At 36.6% G+C, this 12182-nt stretch overlaps 1 pseudogene; it reads left to right on the forward strand.

The window, feature by feature from the left end:
• Window positions 1-1587: 1587 nt before the first annotated feature.
• LOC126611617 (probable carboxylesterase 15) lies at window positions 1588-7397 on the forward strand (annotated as a pseudogene).
• The last annotated feature ends 4785 nt before the right edge of the window (window positions 7398-12182 follow it).

Genomic DNA, 12182 nt, shown 5'->3' on the forward strand with positions numbered 1-12182 from the left:
ATGGGTCATCAAGCAAATGCTTACACAATACGCGCCATTTTTATCGTTTGGCGCCAATGTTGCCTGACAAATTCATTCTTGCCCTCTGTAAAATTTTTGTCACTCAAAGCATTTGACAAAATTCTAAATGTTGATCAGTTTTGTACGACCATCTAAATATTTTGTCGGATCAAATTGTTTTCTTTGACAAAATGTGGCTTGTCAGGCCAAATCTCGTAGGGCAAGTGCTTTATTCTAGTAATATGTCAGCTCCATAATTTTTAGATTATTTTGACTCTAAAACACTTTATTAACTTACCAAGTGATTCGATGAGTCGACATGCACTATCTTTCTAGTCTTCCGTAATGGCCAAGTCTAAATGACTAAAGAAAAATTAGGAATTGTTAATTGGTTCGGAGTAACTAACCCAAGTAATTTCTAAGGTCCCAGTTCGCCTCAACTTCCAAACATTACAGAGGAAGTTTGAGAAAACTTTTTTAAAGTGTAACTTGTCATGAATTCTTCGTTACTTCATGTTTTTGACACAAAATTCATATTTTGGGACAAAAATTATGCTAAAAACATAAGGTGACGAAAAATTTATAAAAAAATTCCACTTTAAAAGAGTTTCCTTAACATTTGTCTAAAATTTATATGCCCTTACGTGGCACCCACGGCTGCTTTCAAAATTAAACCTTTGTGACTTGACCATCTGGTAATACTCTATCACTCGTAATTTCTAATAAAATATGTTATACTAACTTTCAATAGTCAGATGAAAAAAAACAAAAGATGGTGAAAAATGGTCGGGAGATTATGGTTCACTTTAGGTTTTGGTTTTCATGGTGTGCACCCTTTTCATATTCTTAATTTCGGAAAGAGATTCAGAGATGATCTCTTCCATCAAGATCATTGGATCAAGTGATTTGGATTTTTCAAATTTTATCTAACGGTTAAAAATTATCACAGCTTTTAATTGATCAAAACAGGTGGACTGTTAAATGAAATTTGGAAAGTCCGGATCACTTAATCCGGTGATCTTAGTGGGAGAGATCCGGAAATGATCTATTTCTCTTAATTTCTACTATCACCATTGATCTCTATTTTTTTTTTCTATGCTATTTGTTTTTCTATGTGATTTCTCTTCATTTATAACTGCTAAAAAAATGAAACTAAAAAAAAAAAAAAGATTATTAACAACTCTTTAAGGCAACTTAGTATTATAGTCTGATGATATTCCTCTTTACTTGTAAATAATAGATCTTCAGTTCGAATCTCGTACATGGCGAATTCGATACCAAATTAAGTTACTTATTATGTGACTTAGGTGTGTGAATATCAAATTTTAAAGATTCGGATTTGTTGATCAAGAGGCTCAGGTGCAAAGGATTCGAAGAGGATATCTTTCCCTTTTTACGTAATGTGGCATGATAAGAGTAATGTTATTCATACCATGTTTCACATTTAATCACCTTAGCATTATCTTTATCATTTTGGAGTCACACCTATGACATATTCCTATAAAAACTGGTAGCTCAATCCAAACTCTCTCACATTCCAACCTTTTTAATTCTTAATCAAATTACAGTTGCCATATTACCATCACCATGGTCAGTGAAAATAAAGGGCTAGTTGAGGAGGTGTCTGGTTGGCTCAGAGTCTTCGACGATGGCTCGGTCGATCGAGAGTGGACTGGACCTCCTGAGATTCTGTTTGTTTATACCATATTTAGGGCTTCCGTATTTAGACCTCGTAGAAATACTTGGGGGACTTAAATGTAATTATGTAATAAAGAAAGGGGCAAATATGTAATAAGTGAGGAGTCCTTATTCTATAAAAGGACCCCTCACCCGCACAATTGGAGGAGGCCAATTCCTAGGCCCTCTCACCCCCTTCTCAGAGCTCTCACTCTCAGTACTCTCTCTTCCTCAGATAAATACATAATCAGTGTGGACGTAGCCCAAACCTTGGGGTGAACCACGATACATCTTGTGTTATTTACATTACTTGCAGATTCACGGTCGGATTTACGTTGTTCCAAGATCTCCGATTTTGTGCATCAACATTTGGTGCCGTCTGTGGGAAACGACACAAAAAACTATGTCGGTTATCTTTCATTTTTTTTCACCTCTGCCGTGAATCTGCAGAAACACCAAACCAAAATCCCAGTCCCATCTCTCTCTCTTTAGAAACCCAGAAATGGACACAAACACACAGCCATGTACAATCTAAGAAGAACAAAAATCTTGCTCTCAACATTGTTTCTAACTTCAAAAACTCAAACTCAAAAAGCCCAAAAATCCATTTCCAAAACCACATTAAAAAACAGGTTCTAGAAATAGCCCATTGGGCATGCCAAGACACACTTTACAAATCCCTCTGCCTTTCCACCCTCGCAACCCAGGACATCAGCCGTTGCATCTAACGGTTGTCCCTACACCTGACCCCTGATCACACCCAGTGGAGAGTTAAGGATGATCAACCCAGTGGTTTAAACCGGAGCAGTGAGAGATTAAGCACCGGGACCCAGTTGTCGTCTGATGGTCTGCACTTCCGACAGATCTGAAGAGTTCCCACCAAACCAGAGGCAACTCTCTCTCCAACTCCTTCGCATCCTCTTCTTCTTCCACGTCACTTATTTTCCCGCCCTTTTTCAGAAAACCTAGGTCGCGAATCACGAGAACACCAAAAGCCACGGAGTCATCGCGCTTCCGCTTCTTGAGGTCTCTAAGCCGCTGGATTTAGAGGTCATTTTTGGGGATAGTGATGGGGACGAAAAACGAGTTCTTGAGGAAGTCAATGAGCGTCCGCTTCATCTTCCACTTGTCGACGGGTTTCGTCATAACTCCGGTCGGTGAGTACACCGTAACTTGCATTGCCTCATCCAGATCTGGTCCGACTCCTTCCACCTCCCCCACGCAACTCAACCTTTGCTCCCCGCTGGCCCCCAGCCACCGCCACCTGGTACAACAACCCCGAAGGTGACAAAAGCGACGGCGGAGCATATAGGTACGGGTCAATGGTGGACGTGAAGCCGTACAGGGCGAGGGTTGGGCCGGTGAGCCCAGTGCTGATCAAGAGTGGCGATCGTCACTAAGCTCACCCATAAGTTCTCTGACCTGAAGGCCATGCGCAACACACGTGACATCTTCCTCTCCATCCCAAGACCCGACCTTTTCCTCTACAATGTCGTCATCCGAGGCTCCACCATTAATGCCGCGCCTTCCTTTACGATTTCTCTCTACACCCATTTGCGGAAGAATACTAATCTTAAACCCGACAATTGTACCTACGCTTTTGCCGTGTCGGCCGCTTCGGGGTTTATGGATGAGATATATACGATGTTGCTGCATGCCCATTCGATTGCTCATGGGTTTTGAGAGAGACATGTCGCCTTGCTGCACGCCCATGCGATCCTGCTGCAAGCCCATATTCTTCAACCATCAGCTAGTCTTGGCCTTTCTGTCTACAGAGGCCCCGCATTCAGATGAAGATCTCTCAGCTATTGCATTTCTCCAGCCAGCTCTCTCCATATCTCATATATTTTACAGCTGGACTACACCAGCTAGTGTCCAGACGCAATGGAAAGAAAAAGCAAAAAATAAAACGCAGTGGAAAGGAAAAGGAAAAGCAAGTCTGCAAGGAGGTGGAGAGACAGAGAAAGGCACAGTGGGAAACAGAAACCAAAGCAAAAGGAAAGCAAAAAGGAAAAGAGAAAAGAAAGAATTATGCTTTCTTTAGTTGAAAGCTGAAGCAAGTTGGTGCTTTCTTCATTTTGTCGACCACCCACAGAAAAGCTATGGATAACAGGCACGCAAACCTGCAAAAGCAAGGAATAAACACCCCACCAGAATGATGTGATTTACTTTTCTTGGCATATGTATGATGTAATTTATTTTTCCTATTTTTCGGAGACATCTGTTTAAACCCTATCAGAGGGTAAAAAAAAAAAAAGGGCAAAGCCCAAAATAAAATGGCTGGAATATTGTGTGGAGAGCGAAGGCCCATAAGCCCAAAATAGCTCCAACCAGGCGATCAAAAGTATGCCCAGTACTTTACAATTATTTGACAACTTGTCGCTATTACCACCAACCAGGTGATCAAAAGTACGCCCAGTACTCCACAATTATTCGGCAACCTGCCGCTATTACTACCAACCAGGTGATGAAATGTACAACCCGTACTCTAATATCATTTGGCAACTAGTCATTGATGCCACCAACCAGGTGATGAATGTACAACACGTACTCTAATATCATTTGGCAACTAGCCATTCATGCCACCAACCAGGTGATGAAATGTACAACCTGTACTCTCCTTTATGCCACCAACCAGGTGATGAAATGTACAACCTGTACTCTCCTTTATGCCACCAACCAGGTGATCAAAAGTACGCCAAGTACTCCAAATTATACATGAGCATTACTCATGTCATTCATACATAAACATTCATGAGCATCACTCATGACAATCATACATAAACATTCATGACCATCATTCATGTCAACATTCATGACCATCACTCATGTTAACATTCATGAGCATCACTCATGACAACATCCATGAGCATCACTCATGACAATCAACATAAACATTCATGAGCATCATTCATGTCAAACAGCTTCAAAAGCTTCATTTACAAAACTCTAGCTTCAAAAACTTCATTTACAGAGCTCTAGCTTCAAAAGCTTCATTTACAAAAGCTCCAGCTTTGAAAGCTTCATTTACAAAGCTCCAGCTTTGAAAGCTTCATTTACAAAGCTCTAGCTTCAAAAGCTTCATTTATAGAGTTCTAGCTTCAAAAGCTTCATTTACAAAACTCTAGCTTCAAAAGCTTCATTTACAGAGCTTCAGCTTCAAAGCTTCACTTACAAAGTTTTACCTACAAAAGCTTCAGTGCAGGGTATACAAATACCGCCTCCGAACAACCGCATGGATTCAATTTGAAGTCTCCAGCCAACAGACTTTATTGACCGAAGACTTGGAGGACTACATTATGTACCATATATTGGGCCTCAACTGGGCCTCATGAAAAATACTTGTGGGACTTAGCCCATTATCTATGTATTGAGGAGCGAACTCTTATTCTATAAAAGGGACTCCCTCACTTTCATTAGAGAGCCCTCATGAAAAATACTTGGGGGACTTAGCCCATTATCTATGTACTGAGGAGCGAGCCCTTATTCTATAAAAGGGATTCCCTCACTTTCATTAGAGAGCACTCATGAAAAATACTTGGGGGGCTTAACCCATCACTTATGTATTGAGGAGCGAGCCCTTATTTTATAAAAGGAACTCCCTCACCTTCGTTAGAGAGCATCGCCGCCAGCTGAGCAACCGCCTCGCCATGAGCATCATTCCTAACCCATTATTCATGTACTGAGGAGCGAGCCCTTATTTTATAAAAGGGACTCCCTCACCTTCGTTAGAGAGCATCGCCGCTAGCTGAGCAACCGCCTCGCCGCAAACATCACTCCTAACCTATCATTTATGTATTGAGGAGCCAGCCATTATTCTATAAAAGGGACTCCTTCACCATCATTAGAGACCATGAACTCTAGCCATCATTCATGTATTGAGGAGTGAGCCCTTATTCTATAAAAGGGACTCTCTCACCTTCAAACGCTACAAGCCGAGCTAACCAAGGCAACATAAGCCACGAGCCGAACAGCCTCGCAGCGTGTGCTACTTCTAGTTGAGTATCATTTCAGATTGAGCACTACCTCATATCGAGCATCAGTTCAAGACAACATCTAGTTACTTCGGCCCACACATAGACTGAATTTCAAGTCTCCAACCAAAAGACTCTCTTGACTGAAGACTTGAGGGACTACTGTTTATACCATATTTAGGGCCTCCGTATTTAGACATCGTATAAATACTCAAGGGACTTAAATGTAATTATGTAATAAAGGAAGGGGCAAATATGTAATAATTGAGGAGTCCTTATTCTATAAAAGGACCCCTCACCCTCACAATTAGAAGATGCCAATTCCTAGGCCCTCTCACCCCTTCTCAAAGCTCTCACTCTCAGAGCTCTCTCTCCCTCAGATAAATACATAATCAGTGTGGACGTAGCCCAAACCTTGGGGTGAACCATGATACATCTTGTGTTATTTACATTACTTGCAGATTCACGGTCAGATTTACGTTATTTTAAGACCTCCGGTTTTGTGCATCACCACAGTTCATGGTGGAACTCGTGGCAGCCCACGATGAATTTGTTGATGGCATTTCCACAAAAGATGTTGTTGCCGACAAATCATCCGGCCTTCGCGTCTGAATTTATTTACCGGAGCGAAAGCCGGAGGGTTATGACACCAAGCTACCAATAATCCTCCATTTCCACGGGGGTGGCTTTTGCATAACTCAAGCTGATTGGTACATGTACTACCACATATGCACTAAACTATCTCGCTCCATGAATGCCATTATAGTCTCTGTCTATCAGAGGCTCGCACCGGAGCACCGTCTCCCGGCTGCCATTGAGGACGGCTATTCCGCTCTCCTTTGGCTCCGATCATTGGCTCGAGGTGAGCAAAACGCCACGCCTCAGCCATGCAGACTATGACCGTGAGTTTCTTATTGGAGATAGCTCCGGAGGAAACATAGTCCACCACGTGGCGGCTCAAGCGAGGACTGCGGATCTGAGTCCCTTAAGACTTGCCGGCGGGATTCCAATCCACCCTGGTTTTGTTCGAGTGGAGCGGAGTAAGTCGGAGTTGGAGCAGCCTCAGTCACCTCTCCTTACCCTAGACATGGTGGACAAGTTGTTAGGGTTAGCCATTCCAGCGGGGTCCACCAAGAACCATCCCATAACTTGTCCGATGGGTCCCAAGGCCCCACCGTTGGATAATTTGAAGCTTCCGCCGTTCCTTCTCTGCGTTGCTTCCAAGGACTTGATCATAGACACGCAAATGGAGTACTTTGAGGCCATGAAGAAGGCCAACAAGGATGTGGAACTTCTAATCAACGAGGGGGTGACTCATTGCTTTTATCTGAACATAATTGCTGTGGACACGGACCCGGAAACAGCCGCAGAAACTGAGCGTCTGATTGCAGGGATCAAACAGTTTATCAAGAACCACTATGATTGAAGGACTTTGGCCTTCTCAGTTTTTATATAATTTTGGGTTTTGGTAACGATTTATTTATTTTTTATATTTTGTTCTTTGGTTAATGCAAGAGAGGTGTGCCACACATGTTTTTTAGATCCGCATACAAAAGTGAGGGATCCCATTGATAAGATGATGAGATATATATTGTTGGAACATTATCGGCTTCCTAAGTTTTTTTTTTCTTCTTTTTTCTTTGCAGAAGTGTTTACTAGCCCAAAGAGTGTCTTACGTTATTTTTCTTTATTGTCATACCTTTTGATTGTTTTCAGACTGCGAATGTCTTCAATAAAATTACCAATATATTCATGTTCTCACGTTTGTGGTTGAAGGGACTTTTGGCTATATTTATTATTTACCTATGATGTTTTAATAAAGCATTTTATGTTGTAAATATTATTTATCATGTCTAAGTGAATATGTAATTAGTTAGTATATTTTTTTTTATGAAATGCTAAGTCTCAGTTTGGTATTGCATTTTTTTTATTTTACTAAAAACTGCTTTACTATAAAGTTAAGCAGTAAAAAAATGTTTGGTAAAAATAAAATATAATGCTTATTTTAAAAGCAATGGTTTCAGACGGTAGTTTTTAAAAGCACAGTAGCTTTTAAAAGCAGTATATTGGTTGATTTTAAAAGCTGCTTTAATAAAGAGCAGAGTTCAATCTTTAGAATATTTTTAAATCTTGTAATAAACTCATTAATTTTAAACAATGACATTATTTATCCTCCTAGACATTGCTTTTACACTGTTATATTTTTAAATCTTGTAATAAGCTCATTAATTTTAAACAATGACATTATAACATTGCTTTTACACTGTTTTTTATACTTACCACACTTTTGAAAATACAATTTATCAAAAGCTCAACTGTTTTATTTTATAGTTGATTATTCTTAAAGCACATCAGAAGTAATTTATTAAAAAAGTACAACAATCTCAAACTGACCCTAAGCCTCTATATAGACACTCTAATAAGAAGGAAATGATACTCTCATTTCTCCTCCCATACTCTCTCTCGTTTGTCTTTATTCTATCTTACTCCACATTTTATTTTCAACACGTTATAACTCTTATACAAATTGAGGTTTTATTTGTGCCAAGTTTCATTATCTCTATATCTATGGATCGCTATCACAGCTGTCATGTTTATATCATTATTCATGACTTTTGCCTAAATTGGTGAGCGAACAATTTGTGGTGCACATCAAGGAAGTCTTACATATTTAGATGCTATATGATAAGGAGATTAAATTTTTAAATCAAATTTGCAAATAAAATGATGTGTTATCAATATAAAATAAGCATGGTAATTAACACATAATAATTCAATCTTCAACATCCACATCATTTGGTTTACAAAAATTAGTTTAGAAATTTGGTATTCCTAACATTACTCAGTATACCCATTATATATAATATATACATCCTATACTTCTTATTAATAATAACTAGCGTGATCTTCATTTGCAAAATAATGCAAGAAATTAAGGCTGCATTTATTAATTTTATAAGGGAAAATTTTGATATGAGTCTAATTTTGTGAGCCTTTATGAGGTATAGTCCAATTTTGCTTGGTTATTTTTGAGAAAACGGTACGATATTCATTAAGAGGCAAAGAATACATGCAACCTGAGGATAATGTGCATACTGGGTCTCGATAAAAACCTTGCCGAGACTTTCAACTCGGTCTAAGGGAAAAAGAGTGTCCCGCACAACAATGTAACCTATCCTCAGCTAAACAATAAATAAATTACATTCCTTCCTCAACTAAAACATCTTGGAGTAAGTTCGAAGGCTCCTTAAACCACATAAGAACTCCCAATATCCATATAAGCAAGGCGATGAGCTGCTGAATTACCCTCTTCTGCACATGATTAAACCTCGAGTGAGCCATCCCTCTGAGGAAGAATCTAACATCGTTTATTACAGGACCCAAAGGTGAGCAATCTTCCTCTTGATCCTTCATTGTTGTCAGCACCAAGCTAGAATCACCTTCAAATATAACCTTCCAACTAGACTTGGCAGTTTTTGACACGACACGGTGACACGACACGAAAACGACACGAAAATAACGGGTTTCAGGTCAACACGATAACTTATCGGGTCACTATCGGGTGACCCGTTAAGAACCCGTTAATAACGGGTTCTTAACAGGTATACACGCGGGTAACACGTGGGTAACCCATTTCGACCCGTTAAGAAAAAAATTATTTTAATAATTTTAAAGTTTAATTACTAAAAGATTTATTATAAAATACAATAGTCATATTAATATATACAATATATTCTATATTAAATATATAGTATTGTATTATTGTTCTATATAAATTATAAAAAAATTAAAAAAAAGTTTTAGTCATTATTTATTTTTATTATGAGAGTTCCTTATTATCATTACTAGGATAAATTTTACATAACATATTCTTGTCCAAAATTAAAATATACTGGTATAGTATTTGTATATGCAAGAACAAAGAAGACATACATACAAGTATGAAAAATGTGAAAGAATATATAAACACTCGTGATTTATCATTATTCCTCTACGAATAGATAATTGTTACACTTATATTATCGTTTAGATTTTTAAAATCCTTCAAACCCTCATGAATAATGTTTTTTATTTGAGGGCAAAATTAATAAAATTAATAATAATTATTGTAGAAGTGTAAAACATGTAAAAAAAATATATATACAATCACTCATATATAAAAAAATGTAAATGCTTTAAATTAAAGATCAAATTTATTCATTACATTCTTATATGGTCGAGGAGTGTATCTGTAAAAAATCATCAAAATTGAAACTCAAATAACCGTTAAATTGTGATTTTTCGTTTATAACCGTCGAAAACTTTTGTTCCGTTACGTTATCTCTGAATGTTTATTTTTTATGATTTTTTACGTATGCGATCTCGGAATGTGTACAAATAAGTTTGACGGTTTGATCATTGAAAAAAGTTTTGTAGAATGCATATTGCGTCAAAACAGTAGATTAAACAAACACTTAGAGTTAATATTATACTTTTATTAAGTATAAAATAAGTTTTTGTGGTATCCACTAGTGTAAATACTTTAAATTAAAGATCAAATTTATTCATTACATTCTTATAGGGTCAAGGAGTGTATCTGTAAAAAATCATCAAAATCGGAGATAAAATAATCATTAAATTGTGATTTTTCGTTTATAACCGTCGAAAACTTTTGTTCCATACGTAATATCTGAATGTTTGTTTTTTACGATTTTTTACGTATGCGATCTTGGAATGTGTACAAATAAGTTTGACGGTTGGATCGTTGAAAAAAGTTTCGTAGAATGCATATTGCGTCAAAATGGTAGATTAAACAAACACTTAGAGTTAATATTATACTTCTATTAAGTATAAAATAAGTTTTTATGGTATCCACTAGTGTAAATACTTTAAATTAAAGATCAAATTTATTCATTACATTTTTATAGGGTCAAGGAGTGTATTTGTAAAAAATCATCAAAATCGGAGCTAAAATAACTGTTAAATTGTGATTTTTCGTTTATAACCGTCGAAAACTTTTGTTCCGTTACGTAATCTCTGAATGTTTGTTTTTTATGATTTTTTACGTATACGATCTCGGAATGTGTAAAAATAAGTTTGACGGTTGGATCGTTGAAAAAAGTTTTGTAGAATGCATATTGTGTCAAAACAGTATATTAAACAAACACTTAATATTATACTTCTATTAAGTATAAAATAAGTTTTTGTGGTATCCACTAGTGTAAATACTTTAAATTAAAGATCAAATTTATTCATTACATTCTTATAGGGTCGAGGAGTGTATCTGTAAAAAATCATCAAAATTAGAGATGAAATAACCGTTAAATTGTGATTTTTCGTTTATAACCGTCGAAAACTTTTGTTCCATTACGCAATCTCTGAATGTTTGTTTTTTACGATTTTTAACGTATGCGATCTTGGAACGTGTACAAATACGTTTGACGGTTGGATCATTGAAAAAAGTTGCGTAGAATGCATATTGCGTCAAAACGGTAGATTAAACAAACACTTAGAGTTAATATTATACTTCTATTAACTATAAAATAAGTTTTTGTGGTATCCACTAGTGTAAATTCTTTAAATTAAAGATCCAATTTATTCATTACATTCTTATAGGGTCGATGAGTGTATTTGTAAAAAATCATCAAAATCGGAGCTCAAATTACCGTTAAATTGTGATTTTTCGTTTATAACTGTCGAAAACTTTTGTTCTATTACATAATCTCTGAATGTTTGTTTTTTACGATTTTTTACGTATGCGATCTCGAAATGTGTACAAATAAGTTTGACGGTTGGATCGTTGAAAAAAGTTTTGTAGAATGCATATTGCGTCAAAACGGTAGATTAAACAAACACTTAGAGTTAATATTATACTTCTATTAAGTATAAAATAAGTTTTTGTGGTATCCACTAGTGTAAATACTTTAAATTAAAGATCAAATTTATTCATTACATTCTTATAGGGTCGAGGAGTGTATTTGTAAAAAATCATCAAAATCGGAGCTAAAATAACCGTTAAATTGTGATTTTTCATTTATAACCGTCGAAAACTTTTGTTCCGTTACGTAATCTTTGAATGTTTGTTTTTTACGATTTTTTACGTGTGCAATCTTGGAATGTGTACAAATAAGTTTGAAGGTTGGATCGTTGAAAAAAGTTTTTGGACCGCCAGCAATAGATAATTTTGTAGTAGTGAAACCTTAAATTTATTTAACCGTCAATTGTTATTTACACTTTATTCTTCTGACTGAATTTCATTTTTAAAATTTTATTTTTTGAAAACATGATCATCAGGCGGATGTAAGAAGATGATATCACGTTTCGATATTTACGGTTAACTGAAATATGAGTCAATGTCATATAATTTGTAGAAACTTTATAAACATCAAGCAATATTTTCACTAACCGTAAAACTCTAAATATAATATCAACGATCCAAACCGTTCATCTACCTGCACCCTCTAATAGATCATGTTTTCAAAAAAGAAAATCTAAAAAAACCAAATTTGATGAGAACAATGAAGCATAAATGTAAACAACAATCAACGGTTA

Source organism: Malus sylvestris, chromosome 2 (assembly GCF_916048215.2).
Source record: "Malus sylvestris chromosome 2, drMalSylv7.2, whole genome shotgun sequence".
NCBI lineage: Eukaryota > Viridiplantae > Streptophyta > Magnoliopsida > Rosales > Rosaceae > Malus > Malus sylvestris.